The following is a 24,167-nucleotide window of genomic DNA, read 5'->3' as shown; positions in this document are numbered from 1 at the left end:
AAAAGGGTCCTCTTCCTCGGCCGCTGCACGGCCGCCATCTCGGCCGCGGCACTCTGGGCCGGCGCGGCCTCAGTACCTGACGTCTCTCGACTCCTTTTGCGACCCAAGGCTGCGCATACAAGGAAAAAAGACAAGAGTGAGACGAATAGAGACAGAAGTGGTTTAGAGAGGCCGGTGAAGAATAAATGATAAACAAGAAAAATAAGCAAGGCCTACCAGCAGCAGTGGATGGTCGAAGCGTTGGGGAGACTGGCACGGTCCTATGCGCCAGCGTCTTTCGCCCCCCCACCACAGGCGCGGCCTTGAGAGCTGTGGCCGCGGTCGATGATGGGCCACGGTGGAGGCGACGGCCGTTGATCTAGATAGGGGAGGGGCCGGCACCCTGGGGGAAACCACGGTCGGAGCACTTGGCCGAGGCGGCCCAGATGATACCTTCTTCACTTTGCTGCCCTTGGGGGTGACCTTGTTCGCCTGGGTGCAAAACACGAACTTGCACAACCAGTACAGCAGGAACGCGGCGTGCTCAACCTCGCCGAGAGGGTTAATGACGTCATCTTCAGCGCTGTCCTCTACGCCGAAGTTGCTGTAGAAGCTGGAGTAGTTGAGCATGTTCTTCGCCTTGCTCCCAGCAACTTTCGCAAGTGCAGGCCACATGGCCTTAAAGCTCCCTTCCACCTCAGGAGCAGCAAGGGCGGCGTTTACTTCCACGCCGAGGGGGGAGAGGCTGAACAAAGCGGCCATATCTAAGACGGTCGGCGTCATCATGCCGAACCGGAAGTTCATGGTGTTGGTGGCCGACGACCAAAAGCACAGGGCCGCGGCCAAGAGCGACCGATCCATGACGAGCGGCCGATCGAATAGTTTGATCAAGTGGTAGATACCTTGATCTTTCCATTGCTGACCGAAGAAATGCTCCATCCTCGGCAACCATTTTTCCCAGTCGGGGGTCACGGTTGGCCATTGTTGCTGCGGCCTGAGGACATTCTAGTCCTGGAAGTCTCCCCCGTCAAAGGCCGAGAGATCCACTAGGTTGTTCTTCAGATGGGCCACAAGGTGAAGAATAAATGATAAACAAGAAAAATAAGCAAGGCCTACCAGCAGCAGTGGATGGTCGAAGCGTTGGGGAGACTGGCACGGTCCTATGCGCCAGCGTCTTTCGCCCCCCCACCACAGGCGCGGCCTTGAGAGCTGTGGCCGCGGTCGATGATGGGCCACGGTGGAGGCCACGGCCGTTGATCTAGATAGGGGAGGGGCCGGCACCCTGGGGGAAACCACGGTCGGAGCACTTGGCCGAGGCGGCCCAGATGATACCTTCTTCACTTTGCTGCCCTTGGGGGTGACCTTGTTCGCCTGGGTGCAAAACACGAACTTGCACAACCAGTACAGCAGGAACGCGGCGTGCTCAACCTCGCCGAGAGGGTTAATGACGTCATCTTCAGCGCTGTCCTCTACGCCGAAGTTGCTGTAGAAGCTGGAGTAGTTGAGCATGTTCTTCGCCTTGCTCCCAGCAACTTTCGCAAGTGCAGGCCACATGGCCTTAAAGCTCCCTTCCACCTCAGGAGCAGCAAGGGCGGCGTTTACTTCCACGCCGAGGGGGGAGAGGCTGAACAAAGCGGCCATATCTAAGACGGTCGGCGTCATCATGCCGAACCGGAAGTTCATGGTGTTGGTGGCCGACGACCAAAAGCACAGGGTCGCGGCCAAGAGCGACCGATCCATGACGAGCGGCCGATCGAATAGTTTGATCAAGTGGTAGATACCTTGATCTTTCCATTGCTGACCGAAGAAATGCTCCATCCTCGGCAACCATTTTTCCCAGTCGGGGGTCACGGTTGGCCATTGTTGCTGCGGCCTGAGGACATTCTAGTCCTGGAAGTCTCCCCCGTCAAAGGCCGAGAGATCCACTAGGTTGTTCTTCAGATGGGCCACAAGTCTCTCTGGCATTCCGCCATTAATGGAGGGGCCGAGAACGCAGGAATCGGTGGGGGCGCCATCGTCATCAGCCCAGGGCGTAATGATATCAGGGAGGATCGAGCCTTGAATATCTCGGCAAATAGCCTCAAATTCAGTTTGGAAGGTTTGGGACCGAACTTCAACAGATGCGGGGGTACTGGAGGCCATTAGAGCAGGTTTAAGATAAGTGGTTAAGGAGGAAAAGCTTGGAAAGATGGGATATAGTCTGAAGGGTCTGGAAAGTTGCGAGTTCAGGAGAAGCTCTCTGGTAACCTTGGAGGTTCGAAGATTTTTGTGGGTTTTGAAGGTTAGAAGAAAGGGGTTTTTGACAAAGCTTGGGCGTCTGAGAATTTTGGAAGCGTAAGGAGAAAGAAAGAGAGTATGAGTTTTTATATTGGCGCTAGAATTCGAAACGAAAGGGTATGTCTCTCTCGAGAGACGTAACGTTCTGTCAGCACGCTCAACAGGCGCAGCGACGTGTCAAAAGCCAAGAGGCCGTCGTTTCCTCTGACAAAACGAAGCGACGCCCTGGGCAATGATGGCCTACACGACGTGCTTCAGGGCATTAAATGCGCCGACTGGCCTGCGCATTTAATGCTCAAGTTGTCAATCACTTCAGGAGGAATGCAAAGGGCCCATCCCTTGGAATCCATTCGGCCCCTACCCATGCCGAGGCCGAAGAATCCAGGGATGTGGGGGCAATGTTTGTGCCTAATAAATCACGGCCATGAGCTGGCCGAGGGAACCCCTTTTCTCGGCCCCGGCCCTTGCTCGTAAAGACCAAAACGCGACGTTTTGCCAGGGTAGCTCGCCTTCCTGAAGATAAAAGAAGAAGTGCTAAGGCATGATCATCTTGGCCTCAGACGCAGGCCGAGGCCGAGGCCAGTCAAATTGCGGCCAAGGCATTAAAGGCAAATCATCACGTGACAACAGGGTCCCAGGCTTCATTTAATGAAGTAGTGCCTGTTTAATGCAGCAAACCCACTGGCCACAAATAAGCATTTAATGCATGAGGGAAGGTGGGAAGTGACTGGAGTCAGGATTTGGTGATAAGAATCAGAGTGATTAGACGTGGACATTCTCACAAGAATTCTGACAGCTTGAGAGGTCAGCTCACCAGCTATCCAGGCCATAAATGCGTCTCCACGGCCAGAAGCTCAGAACCCACGATCGAGAACGGCGGCCGAGATTTACCAGGATTTGGGGTCACACCACCATACTTCACGATCCCAAATGTCGATTAGATTGCCCACTTGCACTAATCAGGCTCCACCATGCAGATTTTCAGCCTCGATTACTCCTCCAGGGACTCTCCCTATAAATACAAGGCTCGAGCTACATTCAAAGGGTTCAACACCAAAAGCAAGCCTCCCACGGAGCAACTTATTTTTTCCTGTAATGCACTTTCAATATCTTTACTTGCTTTCCTAGGAGTAGTGTTAGGTTGTAAGGAAAATCCATTCATCAATATATCATACGACCCTTGACTTTCAAGGCGCCGGAGCACCATCCTTGTCGTTCGTTCACTCACCCCATATATCATACGACCGCGCGCTCCTTGAGTAGCGTGCCGGAGCACCGCCCCAAAACCCGCCACCAACACCATCACTCAACGGCCTTGTAGTTCAGGCCGTGAACCTAACTGCCGAGACCAGTTCCTCTCTCGGCTACAATCGTTTGATTAGAAGACGAGTTCAAATAGGTGCACCACTCACCCATCCAATACTCATCAACGACTCGACGCACGGTAGACCGTGCTGGCACGTCGGCGCACAAACGCACCGCACCCAAAAGCAGGAAACCGCGTGTCAACGCACGTCTCCTCGGCCAGGAAACCCAGGCCGTGAGATTTGCGCAGCAGACAGTTGCACGCCATCTGTCCTACATCACCCCATGGAGCTCGTCTCCAATTAACCGGGCACCGCAAAGGAACGATAGCGAAAAAACAACAGGACTCGACGCCCACTGCCGAAATTATTGGGGTTGTTCTTAACGTTGTCAGTTTTTTTGAATTTTTTTTTGGGTTCAATTATCGTCAGGTAGGCCCCACAGCTTATCGGAACCGGCGGTCCGGCAGGCCTGCGCGCGACAAAAGGTAGGGATGGCGACAACAAGGCCTGACAGGCCATGCCATTTCATGCGGGGGGGCATTGGATAGCCAACCCAAGGTCATATGGCATGGCTCAAACGTGGCTTATATACTTTTAGGAGTTATAAGCTAACGGATGCGATCATACCAACTCACATGCACCGGATCCCATCAGAACTCCGAAGTTAAGGGAGTTTGGGCGAGAGTAGTACTAGGATGGGTGACCTCCTGGGAAGTCCTCGTGTTGCATCCCTTCTTTTTTTGCCTTGTTGACGTTTCAATTGTCGTGGGCGTTTGCTTTCCGTCATCTTATTCATCTGGATGTCTTTGTTTTTCCCCGACCCCGTGGCGCAGCGTGACAATCGAGGCACACTTTGATTAAATACTCCTGGAAAGCCTAGGATTAACGAAGGAATTAAAATAGGAAAATAACACAGTTACCAAAAACTTCAAAAACTGGATTTCGGGCTAGTAAACGACGTCGGATGCCCGAAAAAGCCCACGACTCATGGCATCGCAATGAGTTTTACTCGCGACGCCGTTGCCTTCGAATCGAAGGTTCGTGGGCCCAATTCTGAGGTCGGAGCCCATATCAGCGGTTTGCCCGATTTGCCGTTGCACGCGCGTCGGTCCAGCTCCTCTCCAATAACTTACGCCATCTGTCCTACATCACCCCGTGGAGCTCGTCTCGAATTAACCGGGCACCGCAAACGAACGAAACCGAAAAAACAAAAGGACACAACGCCAACTGCCGAAATTATTGGGGTTGTTCTTAACGTTGTCAGTTTTTTTGTTTTTTTTTTTTGGGTTGAATTATCGTCAGGTAGGCCCCACAGCTGATCGGAACCCGCGGTTCGGCAGGCCTGCGCGCGATAAAAGGTAGGGATGGCGACGACAAGGCATGACAGGCCATGCCATTTCATGCGAGGGGGCGTTGGATAGCCAACCCATGGTCATATGGCATGGCTCAAACGTGGCTTCTATACTTTTAGGCGTTATAAGCTAACGGATGCGATCATACCAACTCACATGCACCGGATCCCATCAGAACTCCGAAGTTAAGCGAGTTTGGGCGAGAGCAGTACTAGGATGGGTGACCTCCTGGGAAGTCCTCGTGTTGCATCCCTTCTTTTTTTGCCTTGTTGACGTTTCAATTGTCGTGGGCGTTTGCTTTCCGTCATCTTATTCATCTGGATGTCTTTGTATTTCCACGACCCCGTGGCGCAGCGTGACAGTCGGAGCACACTATGGTTAAATACTCCTAGAAAGCCTAGGATTAACGAAGGAATTAAAATAGGAAAATAACAAAGTTACCAAAAACTTCAAAAACTGGATTTCGGGCTAGTAAACGACGTCGAATGCCCAAAAAAGCCCACGACTCATGGCAACGCACTGAGTTTTACTCACGACGCCGGTGCCTTCGAATCGACGGTTCGTGGGCCCAATTCTGAGGTCGGAGCCCAGATCAGCAGTTTGCCCGATTTGCCGTTGCACGCGCGTCGGTCCAGCTCCTCTCCAATAACTTACGCCATCTGTCGTACATCAACCCGTGGAGCTCGTCTCCAATTAACGGGCACCGCAAACGAACGAAAGCGAAAAAACAACAGGACTCGACGCCCACTGCCGAAATTATTGGGGTTGTTCTTAACGTTGTCAATTTTTTTGTTTTTTTTTTTTTTGGTTCAATTATCGTAAGGTAGGCCCCACAGCTGATCGGAACCGGCAGTTCGGCAGGCCTGCGTGCGACACATGGTAGGGGTGGCGATGACAAGGCCTGACAGGCCATGCCATTTCATGCGACGACATCCCATTTCATGCGGGGGGCAATGGATAGCCAACCCATGGTCATATGGCAATGCTCAAACGTGGCTTATATACTTTTAGGCGTTATAAGCTAACGGATGCAATCATACCAACTCACATGCACCGGATCCCATCAGAACTCCGAAGTTGTGCGAGTTTGGGCGAGAGTAGTACTAGGATGGGTGACCTCCTGGGAAGTCCTCATGTTGCATCCCTTCTTTTTTTGCCTTGTTGACGTTTCAATTGTCGTGGGCGTTTGCTTTCCGTCATCTTATTCATCTGGATGTCTTTGTTTTATCACGACCCCTTGGCGCAGCGTGACAATCGGGGCACACTATGATTAAATACTCCTAGAAAGCCTAGGATTAACGAAGGAATTAAAATAGGAAAATAACACAGTTACCAAAAACTTCAAAAACTGGATTTCGGGCTAGTAAACGACGTCGGATGCCCGAAAAAGCCCACGACACATGGTAACGCAATGAGTTTTACTCGCGACGCCGGTGCCTTCAAATCGACGGTTCGTGGGCCTAATTCTGAGGTCGGAGCCCAGATTAGCGGTTTGCCCGATTTGCCGTTGCGCACGCGTCGGTCTAGCTCCACTCCAATAACTTACGCCATCTGTCCTGCATCACCCCGTGGGGCTCGTCTGCAATTAACCAGGCACCGCAAAGGAATGAAAGCGAAAAAACCACAGGACTCTACGCCCACTTCCGAAATTATTGGGGTTGTTCTTAACGTTGTCAGTTTTTTTTTCTTTTTTTTTGGTTCAATTATCGTAAGGTAGGCCCCACAGCCGATCGGAACCGGCAGTTCGGCAGGCCTGCGTGCGACACATGGTAGGGGTGGCGACGACAAGGCCTGACAGGCCATGCCATTTCATGCGGGGGGCGTTGGATAGCCAACCCATGGTCATATGGCATGGCTCAAACGTGGCTTATATACTTTTAGGAGTTATAAGCTCTCGGATGCGATCATACCAACTCACATGCACCGGATCCCATCAGAACTCCGACGTTAAGCGAGCTTGGGCTAGAGTAGTATTAGGATGGGTGACCTCCTGGGAAGTCCTCGTGTTGCATCCCTTCTTTTTTTGCCTTGTTGACGTTTCAATTGTCGTGGGCGTTTGCTTTCCGTCATCTTATTCATCTGGATGTCATTATTTTATCACGACCCCGTGGCACAGCGTGACAATCGGGGCACACTATGATTAAATACTCCTAGAAAGCCTAGGATTAACGAAGGAATTAAAATAGGAAAATAACACAGTTACCAAAAACTTCAAAAACTGGATTTCGGGCTAGTAAACGACGTCGGATGCCCGAAAAAGCCCACGACTCATGGCAACGCAATGAGTTTTACTCGCGACGCCGGCGCCTTCGAATCCACGGTTCGTGGGCCCAATTATGAGGTCGGAGCCCAGATCAGCGGTTTACCCGATTTGCCGTTGCACGCGCGTCGGTCCAGCTCCTCTCCAATAACTTACGCCATCTGTCCTGCATCACCCCGTGGAGCTCGTCTCCAATTAACCGGGCACTGCAAACGAACAAAAGCGAAAAAACAACAGGACTCGACGCCCACTGCCGAAATTATTGGGGTTGTTCTTAACGTTGTCAGTTCTTTTGTTTTTTGTTTTTGGTTCAATTATCGTAAGGTAGGCCCCACAACCGATCGGAACCGGCAGTTCGGCAGGCCTGCGCGCGACACATGGTAGGGGTGGCGACGACAAGGCCTGACAGGCCATGCCATTTCATGCGAGGGGGCGTTGGATAGCCAACCCATGGTCATATGGCAATGCTCAAACGTGGCTTATATACTTTTAGGCGTTATAAGCTAACGGATGCAATCATACCAACTCACATGCACCGGATCCCATCAGAACTCCGAAGTTATGCGAGTTTGGGTGAGTGTAGTACTAGGATGGGTGACCTCCTGGGAAGTCCTCGTGTTGCATCCCTTCTTTTTTTGCCTTGTTGACGTTTCAATTGTCGTGGGCGTTTGCTTTCCGTCATCTTATTCATCTGGATGTCTTTGTTTTATCACGACCCCTTGGCGCAGCGTGACAATCGGTGCACACTATGATTAAATACTCCTAGAAAGCCTAGGATTAACGAAAGAATTAAAATAGGAAAATAACACAGTTACCAAAAACTTCAAAAACTGGATTTCAGGCTAGTAAACGACGTCGGATGCCCGAAAAAGCCCACGACACATGGTAACGCAATGAGTTTTACTCGCGACGCCGGTGCCTTCAATTCGACGGTTCGTGGGCCCAATTCTGAGGTCGGAGCCCAGATCAGCAGTTTGCCCGATTTGCCGTTACACGCGCGTCGGTCCAGCTCCTCTCCAATAACTTACGCCATCTGTCCTACATCACCCCGTGGAGCTCGTCTCCAATTAACCGGGCACCGCAAACGAACGAAAGCGAAAAAAGAACAGGACTCGTCGCCCACTGCCGAAATTATTGGGGTTGTTCTTAACGTTGTCAGTTTTTTTGTTTTTTTTGTTTTGGTTCAGTTATCTTAAGGTAGGCCCCACAGCCGATCGGAACCGGCAGTTCGGCAGGCCTGCGCGCGACACATGGTAGGGGTGGCGACGACAAGCCCTGACAGGCCATGCCATTTCATGCGACGGCATCCCATTTCATGCGGGGGGCGTTGGATAGCCAACCCATGGTCATATGGCATGGCTCAAACGTGGCTTATATACTTTTAGGCGTTATAAGCTAACGGATGCGATCATACCAACTCACATGCACCGGATCCCATCAGAACTCCGAAGTCAAGCGAGTTTGGGCGAGAGTAGTACTAGGATGGGTGACCTCCTGGGAAGTCCTCGTGTTGTATCCCTTCTTTTTTTGCCTTGTTGACGTTTCAATTATCGTGGGCGTTTGCTTTCCGTCATCTTATTCATCTGGATGTCTTTGTTTTATCACGACCCCTTGGCGCGGCGTGACAATTGGGGCACACTATGATTAAATACTCCTAGAAAGCCTAGGATTAACGAAGGAATTAAAATAGGAAAATAACACAGTTACCAAAAACTTCAAAAACTGGATTTCGGGCTAGTAAACGACATCGGATGCCCGAAAAAGCCCACGACTCATCGCAGCGCAATGAGTTTTACTCGCGACGCCGTTGCCTTCGAATCGACGGTTCGTGGGCCCAATTCTGAGGTCGGAGCCCAGATCAGCGGTTTGCCCGATTTGCCGTTGCACGCGCGTCGGTCCAGCTCCTCTCCAATAACTTACGCCATCTGTCCTACATCACCCCGTGGAGCTCGTCTCCAATTAACCGGGCAACGCAAACGAACGAAAGCGAAAAAACAACAGGACTCGACGCCCACTGCCGAAATTATTGGGGTTGTTCTTAACGTTGTCAGTTTTTTTGTTTTTTTTGTTTTGGTTCAATTATCTTAAGGTAGGCCCCACAGACGATTGGAACCGGCAGTTCGGCAGGCCTGCGCGCGACACATAGTAGGGGTGGCGACGACAAGCCCGGACAGGCCATGCCATTTCATGCGACAGTATCCCATTTCTTGCGGGGGGCGTTGGATAGCCAACCCTTGGTCATATGGCATGGCTCAAACGTGGCTTATATACTTTTAGGCGTTATAAGCTAACGGATGCGATCATACCAACTCACATGCACCGGATCCCATCAGAACTCCGAAGTTAAGCGAGTTCGGGCGAGAGTAGTACTAGGATGGGTGACCTCCTGGGAAGTCCTCGTGTTGCATCCCTTCTTTTTTTGCCTTGTTGACGTTTCAATTATCGTGGGCGTTTGCTTTCCGTCATCTTATTCATCTGGATGTCTTTGTTTTATCACGACCCCTTGGCGCAGCGTGACAATCGGGGCACACTATGATTAAATACTCCTAGAAAGCCTAGGATTAACGAAGGAATTAAAATAGGAAAATAACACAGTTACCAAAAACTTGAAAAACTGGATTTCGGGCTAGTAAACGACGTCGGATGCCCGAAAAAGTCCACGACTCATGGCAACGCAATGAGTTTTACTCGCGACGCCGGTGCCTTCGAATCGACGGTTCGTGGGCCCAATTATGAGGTCGGAGCCCAGATCAGCGGTTTACCCGATTTGCCGTTGCACGCGCGTCGGTCCAGCTCCTCTCCAATAACTTACGCCATCTGTCCTGCATCACCCCGTGGAGCTCGTCTCCAATTAACCGGGCACTGCAAACGAACGAAAGCGAAAAAACAACAGGACTCGACGCCCACTGCCGAAATTATTGGGGTTGTTCTTAACGTTGTCAGTTCTTTTGTTTTTTGTTTTTGGTTCAATTATCGTAAGGTAGGCCCCACAGCCGATCGGAACCGGCAGTTCGGCAGGCCTGCGCGCGACACATGGTAGGGGTGGCGACGACAAGGCCTGACAGGCCATGCCATTTCATGCGAGGGGGCTATGGATAGCCAACCCATGCTCATATGGCAATGCTCAAACGTGGCTTATATACTTTTAGGCGTTATAAACTAACGGATGTAATCATACCAACTCACATGCACCGGATCCCATCAGAACTCCGAAGTCATGCGAGTTTGGGCGAGTGTAGTACTAGGATGGGTGACCTCCTGGGAAGTCCTCGTGTTGCATCCCTTCTTTTTTTGCCTTGTTGACGTTTCAATTGTCGTGGGCGTTTGCTTTCCGTCATCTTATTCATCTGCATGTCTTTGTTTTGTCACGACCCCTTGGCGCAGCATGACAATCGGGGCACACTATGATTAAATACTCCTAGAAAGCCTAGGATTAACGAAAGAATTAAAATAGGAAAATAACACAGTTACCAAAAACTTCAAAAACTGGATTTCAGGCTAGTAAACGACGTCGGATGCCCGAAAAAGCCCACGACTCATGGTAACGCAATGAGTTTTACTCGCGACGCCGGTGCCTTCAATTCGACGGCTCGTGGGCCCAATTCTGAGGTCGGAGCCCAGATCAGCGGTTTGCCCGATTTGCCGTTGCACACGCGTCGGTCCAGCTCCTCTCCAATAACTTACGCCATCTGTCCTGCATCACCCCGTGGAGCTCGTCTCCAATTAGCCGGGCACCGCAAACGAACGAAAGCGAAAAAACAACAGGACTCGACGCCCACTGCCGAAATTATTGGGGTTGTTCTTAACGTTGTCAGTTTTTTTGTTTTTTTTGTTTTGGTTCAGTTATCTTAAGGTAGGCCCCACAGCCGATCGGAACCGGCAGTTCGGCAGGCCTGCGCGCGACACATGGTAGGGGTGGCGACGACAAGCCCTGACAGGCCATGCCATTTCATGCGACGGCATCCCATTTCATGCGGGGGGCGTTGGATAGCCAACCCATGGTCATATGGCATGGCTCAAACGAGGCTTATATACTTTTAGGCGTTATAAGCTAACGGATGCGATCATACCAACTCACATGCACCGGATCCCATCAGAACTCCGAAGTTAAGCCAGTTTGGGAGAGAGTAGTACTAGGATGGGTGACCTCCTGGGAAGTCCTCGTGTTGCATCCCTTCTTTTTTTGCCTTGTTGACGTTTCAATTATCGTGGGCGTTTGCTTTCCGTCATCTTATTCATCTGGATGTCTTTGTTTTATCACGACCCCTTGGCGCAGCGTGACAATCGGGGCACACTATGATTAAATACTCCTAGAAAGCCTAGGATTAACGAAGGAATTAAAATAGGAAAATAACACAGTTACCAAAAACTTCAAAAACTGGATTTCAGGATAGTAAACGACGTCGGATGCCCGAAAAAGCCCACGACTCATGGCAGCGCAATGAGTTTTACTCGCGACGCCGTTGCCTTCGAATCGACGGTTCGTGGGCCCAATTATGAGGTCGGAGCCCAGATCAGCTGTTTGCCCGATTTGCCGTTGCACGCGCGTCGGTCCAGCTCCTCTCCAATAACTTACGCCATCTGTCCTACATCACCCCGTGGAGCTCGTCTCCAATTAACCGGGCACCGCAAACGAACGAAAGCGAAAAAACAACAGGACTCGACGCCCACTGCCGAATTTATTGGGGTTGTTCTTAACGTTGTCAGTTTTTTTGTTTTTTTTGTTTTGGTTCAATTATCGTAAGGTAGGCCCCACAGCCGATCGGAAACGGCAGTTCGGCAGGCCTGCGCGCGACACATGGTAGGGGTGGCGACGACAAGCCCTGACAGGCCATGCCATTTCATGCGACGGCATCCCATTTCATGCGGGGGGCGTTGGATAGCCAACCCATGGTCATATGGCATGGCTCAAACGTGGCTTATATACTTTTAGGCGTTATAAGCTAACGGATGCGATGATACCAACTCACCTGCACCGGATCCCATCAGAACTCCAAAGTTAAGCGAGTTTGGGCGAGAGTAGAACTAGGATGGGTGACCTCCTGGGAAGTCCTCGTGTTGCATCCCTTCTTTTTTTGCCTTGTTGACGTTTCAATTGTCGTGGGCGTTTGCTTTCCGTCATCTTATTCATCTGGATGTCTTTGTTTTATCACGACCCCTTGGCGCAGCGTGACAATCGGGGCACACTATGATTAAATACTCCTAGAAAGCCTAGGATTAACGAAGGAATTAAAATAGGAAAATAACACAGTTACCAAAAACCTCAAAAACAGGCGACGCAATGAGTTTTACTCGCAACGCCGTTGCCTTCGAATCGACGGTTCGTGGGCCCAATTCTGAGGTCGGAGCCCAGATCAGCGGTTTGCCCGATTTGCCGTTGCACGCGCGTCGGTCCAGCTCCTCTCCAATAACTTACGCCATCTGTCCTACATCACCCCGTGGAGCTCGTCTCCAATTAACCGGGCACCGCAAACGAACGAAAGCGAAAAAACAACAGGACTCGACGCCCACTGCCGAAATTATTGGGGTTGTTCTTAACGTTGTCAGTTTTTTTGTTTTTTTTGTTTTGGTTCAATTATCGTAAGGTAGGCCCCACAGCCGATCGGAACCGGCAGTTCGGCAGGCCTGCGCGCGACACATGGTAGGGGTGGCGACGACAAGTCCTGACAGGCCATGCCATTTCATTCGACGGCATCCCATTTAATGCGGGGGGCGTTGGATAGCCAACCCATGGTCATATGGCATGGCTCAAACGTGGCTTATATACTTTTAGGCGTTATAAGCTAACGGATGCGATCATACCAACTCACATGCACCGGATCCCATCAGAACTCCGAAGTTAAGCGAGTTTGGGCGAGAGGAGTACTAGCATGGGTGACCTCCTGGGAAGTCCTCGTGTTGCATCCCTTCTTTTTTTGCCTTGTTGACGTTTCAATTGTCGTGGGCGTTTGCTTTCCGTCATCTTATTCATCTGGATGTCTTTGTTTTATCACGACCCCTTGGCGCAGCGTGACAATCGGGGCACACTATGATTAAATACTCCTAGAAAGCCTAGGATTAACGAAGGAATTAAAATAGGAAAATAACACAGTTACCAAAAACTTCAAAAACTGGATTTCGGGCTAGTAAACGACGTCGGATGCCCGAAAAAGCCCACTACTCATGGCGACGCAATGAGTTTTACTCGCGACGCCGTTGCCTTCGAATCGACGGTTCGTGGGCCCAATTCTGAGGTCGGAGCCCAGATCAGCGGTTTGCCCGATTTGCCGTTGCACGCGCGTCGGTCCAGCTCCTCTCCAATAACTTACGCCATCTGTCCTACATCACCCCGTGGAGCTCGTCTCCAATTAACCGGGCACCGCAAACTAACGAAAGCGAAAAAACAACAGGACTCGACGCCCACTGCCGAAATTATTGGGGTTGTTCTTAACGTTGTCAGTTTTTTTGTTTTTTTTGTTTTGGTTCAATTATCTTAAGGTAGGCCCCACAGCCGATCGGAACCGGCAGTTCGGCAGGCCTGCGCCCGACACATGGTAGGGGTGGCGACGACAAGCCCTGACAGGCCATGCCATTTCATGCGACGGCATCCCATTTCGTGCGGGGGGCGTTGGATAGCCAACACATGGTCATATGGCATGGCTCAAACGTGGCTTATATACTTTTAGGCGTTATAAGCTAACGGATGCGATCATACCAACTCACATGCACCGGATCCCATCAGAACTCCGAAGTTAAGCGAGTTTGGGGGAGAGTAGTACTAGGATGGGTGACCTCCTGGGAAGTCCTCGTGTTGCATCCCTTCTTTTTTTGTCTTGTTGACGTTTCAATTGTCGTGGGCGTTTGCTTTCCGTCATCTTATTCATCTGGATGTCTTTGTTTTATCACGACCCCTTGGCGCAGCGTGACAATCGGGGCACACTATGATTAAATACTCCTAGAAAGCCTAGGATTAACGAAGGAATTAAAATAGGAAAATAACACAGTTACCAAAAATTTCAAAAACTGGATTTCGGGCTAGTAAACGACGTCGGATGCCCGAAAAAGCCCACGACTCATGGCAATGCAATGAGTTTTACTCGCGACGCCGTTGCCTTCGAATCGACGGTTCGTGGGCCCAATTCTGAGGTCGGAGCCCAGATCAGCGGTTTGCCCGATTTGCCGTTGCACGCGCGTCGGTCCAGCTCCTCTCCAATAACTTACGCCATCTGTCCTACATCACCCCGTGGAGCTCGTCTCCAATTAACCGGGCACCGCAAACGAACGAAAGCGAAAAAACAACAGGGCTCGACGCCCACTGCCGAAATTATTGGGGTTGTTCTTAACGTTGTCAGTTTTTTTGTTTTTTTTGTTTTGGTTCAATTATCGTAAGGTAGGCCCCACAGCCGATCGGAAACGGCAGTTCGGCAGGCCTGCGCGCGACACATGGTAGGGGTGGCGACGACAAGCCCTGACAGGCCATGCCATTTCATGCGACGGCATCCCATTTCATGCGGGGGGCGTTGGATAGCCAACCCATGGTCATATGGCATGGCTCAAACGTGGCTTATATACTTTTAGGCGTTATAAGCTAACGGATGCGATCATACCAACTCACCTGCACCGGATCCCATCAGAACTCCAAAGTTAAGCGAGTTTGGGCGAGAGTAGAACTAGGATGGGTGACCTCCTGGGAAGTCCTCGTGTTGCATCTCTTCTTTTTTTGCCTTGTTGACGTTTCAATTGTCGTGGGCGTTTGCTTTCCGTCATCTTATTCATCTGGATGTCTTTGTTTTATCACGACCCCTTGGCGCAGCGTGACAATCGGGGCACACTATGATTAAATACTCCTAGAAAGCCTAGGATTAACGAAGGAATTAAAATAGGAAAATAACACAGTTACCAAAAACTTCAAAAACAGGCGACGCAATGAGTTTTACTCGCAACGCCGTTGCCTTCGAATCGACGGTTCGTGGGCCCAATTCTGAGGTCGGAGCCCAGATCAGCGGTTTGCCCGATTTGCCGTTGCACGCGCGTCGGTCCAGCTCCTCTCCAATAACTTACGCCATCTGTCCTACATCACCCCGTGGAGGTCGTCTCCAATTAACCGGGCACCGCAAACGAACGAAAGCGAAAAAACAACAGGACTCGACGCCCACTGCCGAAATTATTGGGGTTATTCTTAACGTTGTCAGTTTTTTTTTTTTTTTGTTTTGGTTCAATTATCGTAAGGTAGGCCCCACAGCCGATCGGAACCGGCAGTTCGGCAGGCCTGCGCGCGACACATGGTAGGGGTGGCGACGACAAGCCCTGACAGGCCATGCCATTTCATGCGACGGCATCCCATTTCATGCGGGGGGCGTTGGATAGCCAACCCATGGTCATATGGCATGGCTCAAACGTGGCTTATATACTTTTAGGCGTTATAAGCTAACGGATGCGATCATACCAACTCACATGCACCGGATCCCATCAGAACTCCGAAGTTAAGGATGGGTGACCTCCTGGGAAGTCCTCGTGTTGCATCCCTTCTTTTTTTGCCTTGTTGGCGTTTTAATTGTCGTGGGCGTTTGCTTTCCGTCATCTTATTCATCTGGATGTCTTTGTTTTATCACGACCCCTTGGCGCAGCGTGACAATCGGGGCACACTATGATTAAATACTCCTAGAAAGCCTAGGATTAACGAAGGAATTAAAATAGGAAAATAACACAGTTACCAAAAATTTCAAAAACTGGATTTCGGGCTAGTAAACGACGTCGGATGCCCGAAAAAGCCCACGACTCATGGCAGCGCAATGAGTTTTACTCGCGACGCCGTTGCCTTCGAATCGACGGTTCGTGGGCCCAATTCTGAGGTCGGAGCCCAGATCAGCGGTTTGCCCGAGTTGCCGTTGCACGCGCGTCGATCCAGCTCCTCTCCAATAACTTACGCCATCTGTCCTACATCACCCCGTGGAGCTCGTCTCCAATTAACCGGGCACCGCAAACGAACGAAAGGGAAAAACCAACAGGACTCGACGCCCACTGCCGAAATTCTTGGGGTTGTTCTTAACGTTGTCAGTTTTTTTGTTTTTTTTGTTTTGGTTCAATTATCGTAAGGTAGGCCCCACAGCCGATCGGAACCGGCAGTTCGGCAGGCCTGCGCGCGACACATGGTAGGGGTGGCGACGACAAGCCCTGACAGGCCATGCCATTTCATGCGGGTGGCATTGGATAGCCAACCCATGGTCATATATCATGGCTCAAACGTGGCTTATATACTTTTAGGCGTTATAAGCTAACGGATGCGATCATACCAACTCACATGCACCGGATCCCATCAGAACTCCGAAGTTAAGCGAGTTTGGGCGGGAGTAGTACTAGGATGGGTGACCTCCTGGGAAGTCCTCGTGTTGCATCCCTTCTTTTTTTGCCTTGTTGACGTTTCAATTGTCGTGGGCGTTTGCTTTCCGTCATCTTATTCATCTGGATGTCTTTGTTTTATCACGACCCCTTGGCGCAGCGTGACAATCGGGGCACACTATGATTAAATACTCCTAGAAAGCCTAGGATTAACGAAGGAATTAAAATAGGAAAATAACACAGTTACCAAAAACTTCAAAAATTGGATTTCGGGCTAGTAAACGACGTCGGATGCCCGAAAAGGCCTACGAATCATGGCAACGCAATGAGTTTTACTCGCGACGCCGTTGCCTTCGAATCGACGGTTCGTGGGCCCAATTCTGAGGTCGGAGCCCAGATCAGCGGTTTGCCCGATTTTCTGTTGCACGCGCGTCGGTCCAGCTCCTCTCCAATAACTTACGCCATCTGTCCTACATCACCCCGTGGAGCTCGTCTCCAATTAACCGGGCACCGCAAACGAACGAAAGCGAAAAAACAACAGGGCTCGACGCCCACTGCCGAAATTATTGGGGTTGTTCTTAACGTTGTCAGTTTTTTTGTTTTTTTTGTTTTGGTTCAATTATCGTAAGGTAGGCCCCACAGCCGATCGGAAACGGCAGTTCGGCAGGCCTGCGCGCGACACATGGTAGGGGTGGCGACGACAAGCCCTGACAGGCCATGCCATTTCATGCGACGGCATCCCATTTCATGCGGGGGGCGTTGGATAGCCAACCCATGGTCATATGGCATGGCTCAAACGTGGCTTATATACTTTTAGGCGTTATAAGCTAACGGATGCGATCATACCAACTCACCTGCACCGGATCCCATCAGAACTCCAAAGTTAAGCGAGTTTGGGCGAGAGTAGAACTAGGATGGGTGACCTCCTGGGAAGTCCTCGTGTTGCATCTCTTCTTTTTTTGCCTTGTTGACGTTTCAATTGTCGTGGGCGTTTGCTTTCCGTCATCTTATTCATCTGGATGTCTTTGTTTTATCACGACCCCTTGGCGCAGCGTGACAATCGGGGCACACTATGATTAAATACTCCTAGAAAGCCTAGGATTAACGAAGGAATTAAAATAGGAAAATAACACAGTTACCAAAAACTTCAAAAACAGGCGACGCAATGAGTTTTACTCGCAACGCCGTTGCCTTCGAATCGACGGTTCGTGGGCCCAATTCTGAGGTCGGAGCCCAGATCAGCGGTTTGCCCGATTTGCCGTTGCACGCGCGTCGGTCCAGCTCCTCTCCAATAACTTACGCCATCTGTCCTACATCACCCCGTGGAGGTCGTCTCCAATTAACCGGGCACCGCAAACGAACGAAAGCGAAAAAACAACAGGACTCGACGCCCACTGCCGAAATTATTGGGGTTATTCTTAACGTTGTCAGTTTTTTTTTTTTTTTGTTTTGGTTCAATTATCGTAAGGTAGGCCCCACAGCCGATCGGAACCGGCAGTTCGGCAGGCCTGCGCGCGACACATGGTAGGGGTGGCGACGACAAGCCCTGACAGGCCATGCCATTTCATGCGACGGCATCCCATTTCATGCGGGGGGCGTTGGATAGCCAACCCATGGTCATATGGCATGGCTCAAACGTGGCTTATATACTTTTAGGCGTTATAAGCTAACGGATGCGATCATACCAACTCACATGCACCGGATCCCATCAGAACTCCGAAGTTAAGGATGGGTGACCTCCTGGGAAGTCCTCGTGTTGCATCCCTTCTTTTTTTGCCTTGTTGGCGTTTTAATTGTCGTGGGCGTTTGCTTTCCGTCATCTTATTCATCTGGATGTCTTTGTTTTATCACGACCCCTTGGCGCAGCGTGACAATCGGGGCACACTATGATTAAATACTCCTAGAAAGCCTAGGATTAACGAAGGAATTAAAATAGGAAAATAACACAGTTACCAAAAATTTCAAAAACTGGATTTCGGGCTAGTAAACGACGTCGGATGCCCGAAAAAGCCCACGACTCATGGCAGCGCAATGAGTTTTACTCGCGACGCCGTTGCCTTCGAATCGACGGTTCGTGGGCCCAATTCTGAGGTCGGAGCCCAGATCAGCGGTTTGCCCGAGTTGCCGTTGCACGCGCGTCGATCCAGCTCCTCTCCAATAACTTACGCCATCTGTCCTACATCACCCCGTGGAGCTCGTCTCCAATTAACCGGGCACCGCAAACGAACGAAAGGGAAAAACCAACAGGACTCGACGCCCACTGCCGAAATTCTTGGGGTTGTTCTTAACGTTGTCAGTTTTTTTGTTTTTTTTGTTTTGGTTCAATTATCGTAAGGTAGGCCCCACAGCCGATCGGAACCGGCAGTTCGGCAGGCCTGCGCGCGACACATGGTAGGGGTGGCGACGACAAGCCCTGACAGGCCATGCCATTTCATGCGGGTGGCATTGGATAGCCAACCCATGGTCATATATCATGGCTCAAACGTGGCTTATATACTTTTAGGCGTTATAAGCTAACGGATGCGATCATACCAACTCACATGCACCGGATCCCATCAGAACTCCGAAGTTAAGCGAGTTTGGGCGGGAGTAGTACTAGGATGGGTGACCTCCTGGGAAGTCCTCGTGTTGCATCCCTTCTTTTTTTGCCTTGTTGGCGTTTTAATTGTCGTGGGCGTTTGCTTTCCGTCATCTTATTCATCTGGATGTCTTTGTTTTATCACGACCCCTTGGCGCAGCGTGACAATCGGGGCACACTATGATTAAATACTCCTAGAAAGCCTAGGATTAACGAAGGAATTAAAATAGGAAAATAACACAGTTACCAAAAATTTCAAAAACTGGATTTCGGGCTAGTAAACGACGTCGGATGCCCGAAAAAGCCCACGACTCATGGCAGCGCAATGAGTTTTACTCGCGACGCCGTTGCCTTCGAATCGACGGTTCGTGGGCCCAATTCTGAGGTCGGAGCCCAGATCAGCGGTTTGCCCGAGTTGCCGTTGCACGCGCGTCGATCCAGCTCCTCTCCAATAACTTACGCCATCTGTCCTACATCACCCCGTGGAGCTCGTCTCCAATTAACCGGGCACCGCAAACGAACGAAAGGGAAAAACCAACAGGACTCGACGCCCACTGCCGAAATTCTTGGGGTTGTTCTTAACGTTGTCAGTTTTTTTGTTTTTTTTGTTTTGGTTCAATTATCGTAAGGTAGGCCCCACAGCCGATCGGAACCGGCAGTTCGGCAGGCCTGCGCGCGACACATGGTAGGGGTGGCGACGACAAGCCCTGACAGGCCATGCCATTTCATGCGGGTGGCATTGGATAGCCAACCCATGGTCATATATCATGGCTCAAACGTGGCTTATATACTTTTAGGCGTTATAAGCTAACGGATGCGATCATACCAACTCACATGCACCGGATCCCATCAGAACTCCGAAGTTAAGCGAGTTTGGGCGGGAGTAGTACTAGGATGGGTGACCTCCTGGGAAGTCCTCGTGTTGCATCCCTTCTTTTTTTGCCTTGTTGACGTTTCAATTGTCGTAGGCGTTTGCTTTCCGTCATCTTATTCATCTGGATGTCTTTGTTTTATCACGACCCCTTGGCGCAGCGTGACAATCGGGGCACACTATGATTAAATACTCCTAGAAAGCCTAGGATTAACGAAGGAATTAAAATAGGAAAATAACACAGTTACCAAAAACTTCAAAAATTGGATTTCGGGCTAGTAAACGACGTCGGATGCCCGAAAAGGCCTACGAATCATGGCAACGCAATGAGTTTTACTCGCGACGCCGTTGCCTTCGAATCGACGGTTCGTGGGCCCAATTCTGAGGTCGGAGCCCAGATCAGCGGTTTGCCCGATTTTCTGTTGCACGCGCGTCGGTCCAGCTCCTCTCCAATAACTTACGCCATCTGTCCTACATCACCCCGTGGAGCTCGTCTCCAATTAACCGGGCACCGCAAACGAACGAAAGCGAAAAAACAGCAGGACTCGATGCCCACTGCCGAAATTATTGGGGTTGTTCTTAACGTTGTCAGTTTTTTTGTTTTTTTTGTTTTGGTTCAATTATCGTAAGGTAGGCCCCACAGCCGATCGGAACCGGCAGTTCGGCAGGCCTGCGCGCGACACATGGTAGGGGTGGCGACGACAAGCCCTGACAGGCCATGCCATTTCATGCGGGTGGCATTGGATAGCCAACCCATGGTCATATATCATGGCTCAAACGTGGCTTATATACTTTTAGGCGTTATAAGCTAACGGATGCGATCATACCAACTCACATGCACCGGATCCCATCAGAACTCCGAAGTTAAGCGAGTTTGGGCGGGAGTAGTACTAGGATGGGTGACCTCCTGGGAAGTCCTCGTGTTGCATCCCTTCTTTTTTTGCCTTGTTGACGTTTCAATTGTCGTGGGCGTTTGCTTTCCGTCATCTTATTCATCTGGATGTCTTTGTTTTATCACGACCCCTTGGCGCAGCGTGACAATCGGGGCACACTATGATTAAATACTCCTAGAAAGCCTAGGATTAACGAAGGAATTAAAATAGGAAAATAACACAGTTACCAAAAACTTCAAAAATTGGATTTCGGGCTAGTAAACGACGTCGGATGCCCGAAAAGGCCTACGAATCATGGCAACGCAATGAGTTTTACTCGCGACGCCGTTGCCTTCGAATCGACGGTTCGTGGGCCCAATTCTGAGGTCGGAGCCCAGATCAGCGGTTTGCCCGATTTTCTGTTGCACGCGCGTCGGTCCAGCTCCTCTCCAATAACTTACGCCATCTGTCCTACATCACCCCGTGGAGCTCGTCTCCAATTAACCGGGCACCGCAAACGAACGAAAGCGAAAAAACAACAGGGCTCGACGCCCACTGCCGAAATTATTGGGGTTGTTCTTAACGTTGTCAGTTTTTTTGTTTTTTTTGTTTTGGTTCAATTATCGTAAGGTAGGCCCCACAGCCGATCGGAAACGGCAGTTCGGCAGGCCTGCGCGCGACACATGGTAGGGGTGGCGACGACAAGCCCTGACAGGCCATGCCATTTCATGCGACGGCATCCCATTTCATGCGGGGGGCGTTGGATAGCCAACCCATGGTCATATGGCATGGCTCAAACGTGGCTTATATACTTTTAGGCGTTATAAGCTAACGGATGCGATCATACCAACTCACCTGCACCGGATCCCATCAGAACTCCAAAGTTAAGCGAGTTTGGGCGAGAGTAGAACTAGGATGGGTGACCTCCTGGGAAGTCCTCGTGTTGCATCTCTTCTTTTTTTGCCTTGTTGACGTTTCAATTGTCGTGGGCGTTTGCTTTCCGTCATCTTATTCATCTGGATGTCTTTGTTTTATCACGACCCCTTGGCGCAGCGTGACAATCGGGGCACACTATGATTAAATACTCCTAGAAAGCCTAGGATTAACGAAGGAATTAAAATAGGAAAATAACACAGTTACCAAAAACTTCAAAAACAGGCGACGCAATGAGTTTTACTCGCAACGCCGTTGCCTTCGAATCGACGGTTCGTGGGCCCAATTCTGAGGTCGGAGCCCAGATCAGCGGTTTGCCCGATTTGCCGTTGCACGCGCGTCGGTCCAGCTCCTCTCCAATAACTTACGCCATCTGTCCTACATCACCCCGTGGAGGTCGTCTCCAATTAACCGGGCACCGCAAACGAACGAAAGCGAAAAAACAACAGGACTCGACGCCCACTGCCGAAATTATTGGGGTTATTCTTAACGTTGTCAGTTTTTTTTTTTTTTTGTTTTGGTTCAATTATCGTAAGGTAGGCCCCACAGCCGATCGGAACCGGCAGTTCGGCAGGCCTGCGCGCGACACATGGTAGGGGTGGCGACGACAAGCCCTGACAGGCCATGCCATTTCATGCGACGGCATCCCATTTCATGCGGGGGGCGTTGGATAGCCAACCCATGGTCATATGGCATGGCTCAAACGTGGCTTATATACTTTTAGGCGTTATAAGCTAACGGATGCGATCATACCAACTCACATGCACCGGATCCCATCAGAACTCCGAAGTTAAGGATGGGTGACCTCCTGGGAAGTCCTCGTGTTGCATCCCTTCTTTTTTTGCCTTGTTGGCGTTTTAATTGTCGTGGGCGTTTGCTTTCCGTCATCTTATTCATCTGGATGTCTTTGTTTTATCACGACCCCTTGGCGCAGCGTGACAATCGGGGCACACTATGATTAAATACTCCTAGAAAGCCTAGGATTAACGAAGGAATTAAAATAGGAAAATAACACAGTTACCAAAAATTTCAAAAACTGGATTTCGGGCTAGTAAACGACGTCGGATGCCCGAAAAAGCCCACGACTCATGGCAGCGCAATGAGTTTTACTCGCGACGCCGTTGCCTTCGAATCGACGGTTCGTGGGCCCAATTCTGAGGTCGGAGCCCAGATCAGCGGTTTGCCCGAGTTGCCGTTGCACGCGCGTCGATCCAGCTCCTCTCCAATAACTTACGCCATCTGTCCTACATCACCCCGTGGAGCTCGTCTCCAATTAACCGGGCACCGCAAACGAACGAAAGGGAAAAACCAACAGGACTCGACGCCCACTGCCGAAATTCTTGGGGTTGTTCTTAACGTTGTCAGTTTTTTTGTTTTTTTTGTTTTGGTTCAATTATCGTAAGGTAGGCCCCACAGCCGATCGGAACCGGCAGTTCGGCAGGCCTGCGCGCGACACATGGTAGGGGTGGCGACGACAAGCCCTGACAGGCCATGCCATTTCATGCGGGTGGCATTGGATAGCCAACCCATGGTCATATATCATGGCTCAAACGTGGCTTATATACTTTTAGGCGTTATAAGCTAACGGATGCGATCATACCAACTCACATGCACCGGATCCCATCAGAACTCCGAAGTTAAGCGAGTTTGGGCGGGAGTAGTACTAGGATGGGTGACCTCCTGGGAAGTCCTCGTGTTGCATCCCTTCTTTTTTTGCCTTGTTGACGTTTCAATTGTCGTGGGCGTTTGCTTTCCGTCATCTTATTCATCTGGATGTCTTTGTTTTATCACGACCCCTTGGCGCAGCGTGACAATCGGGGCACACTATGATTAAATACTCCTAGAAAGCCTAGGATTAACGAAGGAATTAAAATAGGAAAATAACACAGTTACCAAAAACTTCAAAAATTGGATTTCGGGCTAGTAAACGACGTCGGATGCCCGAAAAGGCCTACGAATCATGGCAACGCAATGAGTTTTACTCGCGACGCCGTTGCCTTCGAATCGACGGTTCGTGGGCCCAATTCTGAGGTCGGAGCCCAGATCAGCGGTTTGCCCGATTTTCTGTTGCACGCGCGTCGGTCCAGCTCCTCTCCAATAACTTACGCCATCTGTCCTACATCACCCCGTGGAGCTCGTCTCCAATTAACCGGGAACCGCAAACGAACGAAAGCGAAAAAACAACAGGACTCGACGCCCACTGCCGAAATTATTGGGGTTGTTCTTAACGTTGTCAATTTTTTTGTTTTTTTTGTTTTGGTTCAATTATCGTAAGGTAGGCCCCACAGCTGATCGGAACCGGCAGTTCGGCAGGCCTGCGCGTGACACATGGTAGGGGTGGCGACGACAAGCCCTACAGGCCATGCTATTTCATGCGACGGCATCCCATTTCATGCGGGGGGCGTTGGATGTCCAACCCA

At 50.5% G+C, this 24,167-nt stretch overlaps 14 non-coding genes and 6 pseudogenes across 14 annotated transcripts; all 20 read left to right on the top strand.

Moving 5' to 3' along the window:
• The first annotated feature begins 4,176 nt into the window (after nucleotides 1-4,176).
• Nucleotides 4,177-4,295, top strand: LOC148292260 (5S ribosomal RNA). The gene has a single exon (XR_015826656.1). It is a non-coding gene; the product is annotated as a 5S ribosomal RNA (ribosomal RNA).
• Nucleotides 4,296-5,049: 754 nt separating this feature from the next.
• Nucleotides 5,050-5,168, top strand: LOC148292259 (5S ribosomal RNA). Its single transcript, XR_015827701.1, has one exon. It is a non-coding gene; the product is annotated as a 5S ribosomal RNA (ribosomal RNA).
• Nucleotides 5,169-5,941: 773 nt separating this feature from the next.
• Nucleotides 5,942-6,060, top strand: LOC148292258 (5S ribosomal RNA; annotated as a pseudogene).
• Nucleotides 6,061-6,811: 751 nt separating this feature from the next.
• On the top strand, nucleotides 6,812-6,930 carry LOC148292257 (5S ribosomal RNA; annotated as a pseudogene).
• A 753-nt stretch (nucleotides 6,931-7,683) lies between these two features.
• Nucleotides 7,684-7,802, top strand: LOC148292256 (5S ribosomal RNA). Its single transcript, XR_015827105.1, has one exon. It is a non-coding gene; the product is annotated as a 5S ribosomal RNA (ribosomal RNA).
• A 773-nt stretch (nucleotides 7,803-8,575) lies between these two features.
• On the top strand, nucleotides 8,576-8,694 carry LOC148292255 (5S ribosomal RNA). The gene has a single exon (XR_015826963.1). It is a non-coding gene; the product is annotated as a 5S ribosomal RNA (ribosomal RNA).
• A 773-nt stretch (nucleotides 8,695-9,467) lies between these two features.
• On the top strand, nucleotides 9,468-9,586 carry LOC148292254 (5S ribosomal RNA). The gene has a single exon (XR_015827650.1). It is a non-coding gene; the product is annotated as a 5S ribosomal RNA (ribosomal RNA).
• A 753-nt stretch (nucleotides 9,587-10,339) lies between these two features.
• LOC148292253 (5S ribosomal RNA) lies at nucleotides 10,340-10,458 on the top strand. The gene has a single exon (XR_015827107.1). It is a non-coding gene; the product is annotated as a 5S ribosomal RNA (ribosomal RNA).
• Nucleotides 10,459-11,231: 773 nt separating this feature from the next.
• Nucleotides 11,232-11,350, top strand: LOC148292252 (5S ribosomal RNA). Its single transcript, XR_015827100.1, has one exon. It is a non-coding gene; the product is annotated as a 5S ribosomal RNA (ribosomal RNA).
• Nucleotides 11,351-12,123: 773 nt separating this feature from the next.
• Nucleotides 12,124-12,242, top strand: LOC148292251 (5S ribosomal RNA; annotated as a pseudogene).
• Nucleotides 12,243-12,963: 721 nt separating this feature from the next.
• On the top strand, nucleotides 12,964-13,082 carry LOC148292250 (5S ribosomal RNA). Its single transcript, XR_015826930.1, has one exon. It is a non-coding gene; the product is annotated as a 5S ribosomal RNA (ribosomal RNA).
• A 773-nt stretch (nucleotides 13,083-13,855) lies between these two features.
• LOC148292249 (5S ribosomal RNA) lies at nucleotides 13,856-13,974 on the top strand. The gene has a single exon (XR_015826939.1). It is a non-coding gene; the product is annotated as a 5S ribosomal RNA (ribosomal RNA).
• A 773-nt stretch (nucleotides 13,975-14,747) lies between these two features.
• On the top strand, nucleotides 14,748-14,866 carry LOC148292248 (5S ribosomal RNA; annotated as a pseudogene).
• A 1,567-nt stretch (nucleotides 14,867-16,433) lies between these two features.
• On the top strand, nucleotides 16,434-16,552 carry LOC148292247 (5S ribosomal RNA). The gene has a single exon (XR_015827576.1). It is a non-coding gene; the product is annotated as a 5S ribosomal RNA (ribosomal RNA).
• Nucleotides 16,553-17,325: 773 nt separating this feature from the next.
• Nucleotides 17,326-17,444, top strand: LOC148292246 (5S ribosomal RNA; annotated as a pseudogene).
• Nucleotides 17,445-19,011: 1,567 nt separating this feature from the next.
• LOC148292245 (5S ribosomal RNA) lies at nucleotides 19,012-19,130 on the top strand. Its single transcript, XR_015827565.1, has one exon. It is a non-coding gene; the product is annotated as a 5S ribosomal RNA (ribosomal RNA).
• A 753-nt stretch (nucleotides 19,131-19,883) lies between these two features.
• On the top strand, nucleotides 19,884-20,002 carry LOC148292244 (5S ribosomal RNA). The gene has a single exon (XR_015827554.1). It is a non-coding gene; the product is annotated as a 5S ribosomal RNA (ribosomal RNA).
• Nucleotides 20,003-20,755: 753 nt separating this feature from the next.
• Nucleotides 20,756-20,874, top strand: LOC148292243 (5S ribosomal RNA). The gene has a single exon (XR_015827543.1). It is a non-coding gene; the product is annotated as a 5S ribosomal RNA (ribosomal RNA).
• A 773-nt stretch (nucleotides 20,875-21,647) lies between these two features.
• On the top strand, nucleotides 21,648-21,766 carry LOC148292242 (5S ribosomal RNA; annotated as a pseudogene).
• A 1,567-nt stretch (nucleotides 21,767-23,333) lies between these two features.
• LOC148292241 (5S ribosomal RNA) lies at nucleotides 23,334-23,452 on the top strand. The gene has a single exon (XR_015827531.1). It is a non-coding gene; the product is annotated as a 5S ribosomal RNA (ribosomal RNA).
• Nucleotides 23,453-24,167: the final 715 nt, after the last annotated feature.

Source organism: Prunus avium, chromosome 8 (assembly GCF_965620075.1).
Source record: "Prunus avium chromosome 8, drPruAviu1.hap1.1, whole genome shotgun sequence".
Lineage (NCBI taxonomy): Eukaryota > Viridiplantae > Streptophyta > Magnoliopsida > Rosales > Rosaceae > Prunus > Prunus avium.
Note: the sequence above shows the minus strand (reverse complement) of the source record. Positions and strands in the feature narration are given on the sequence as shown.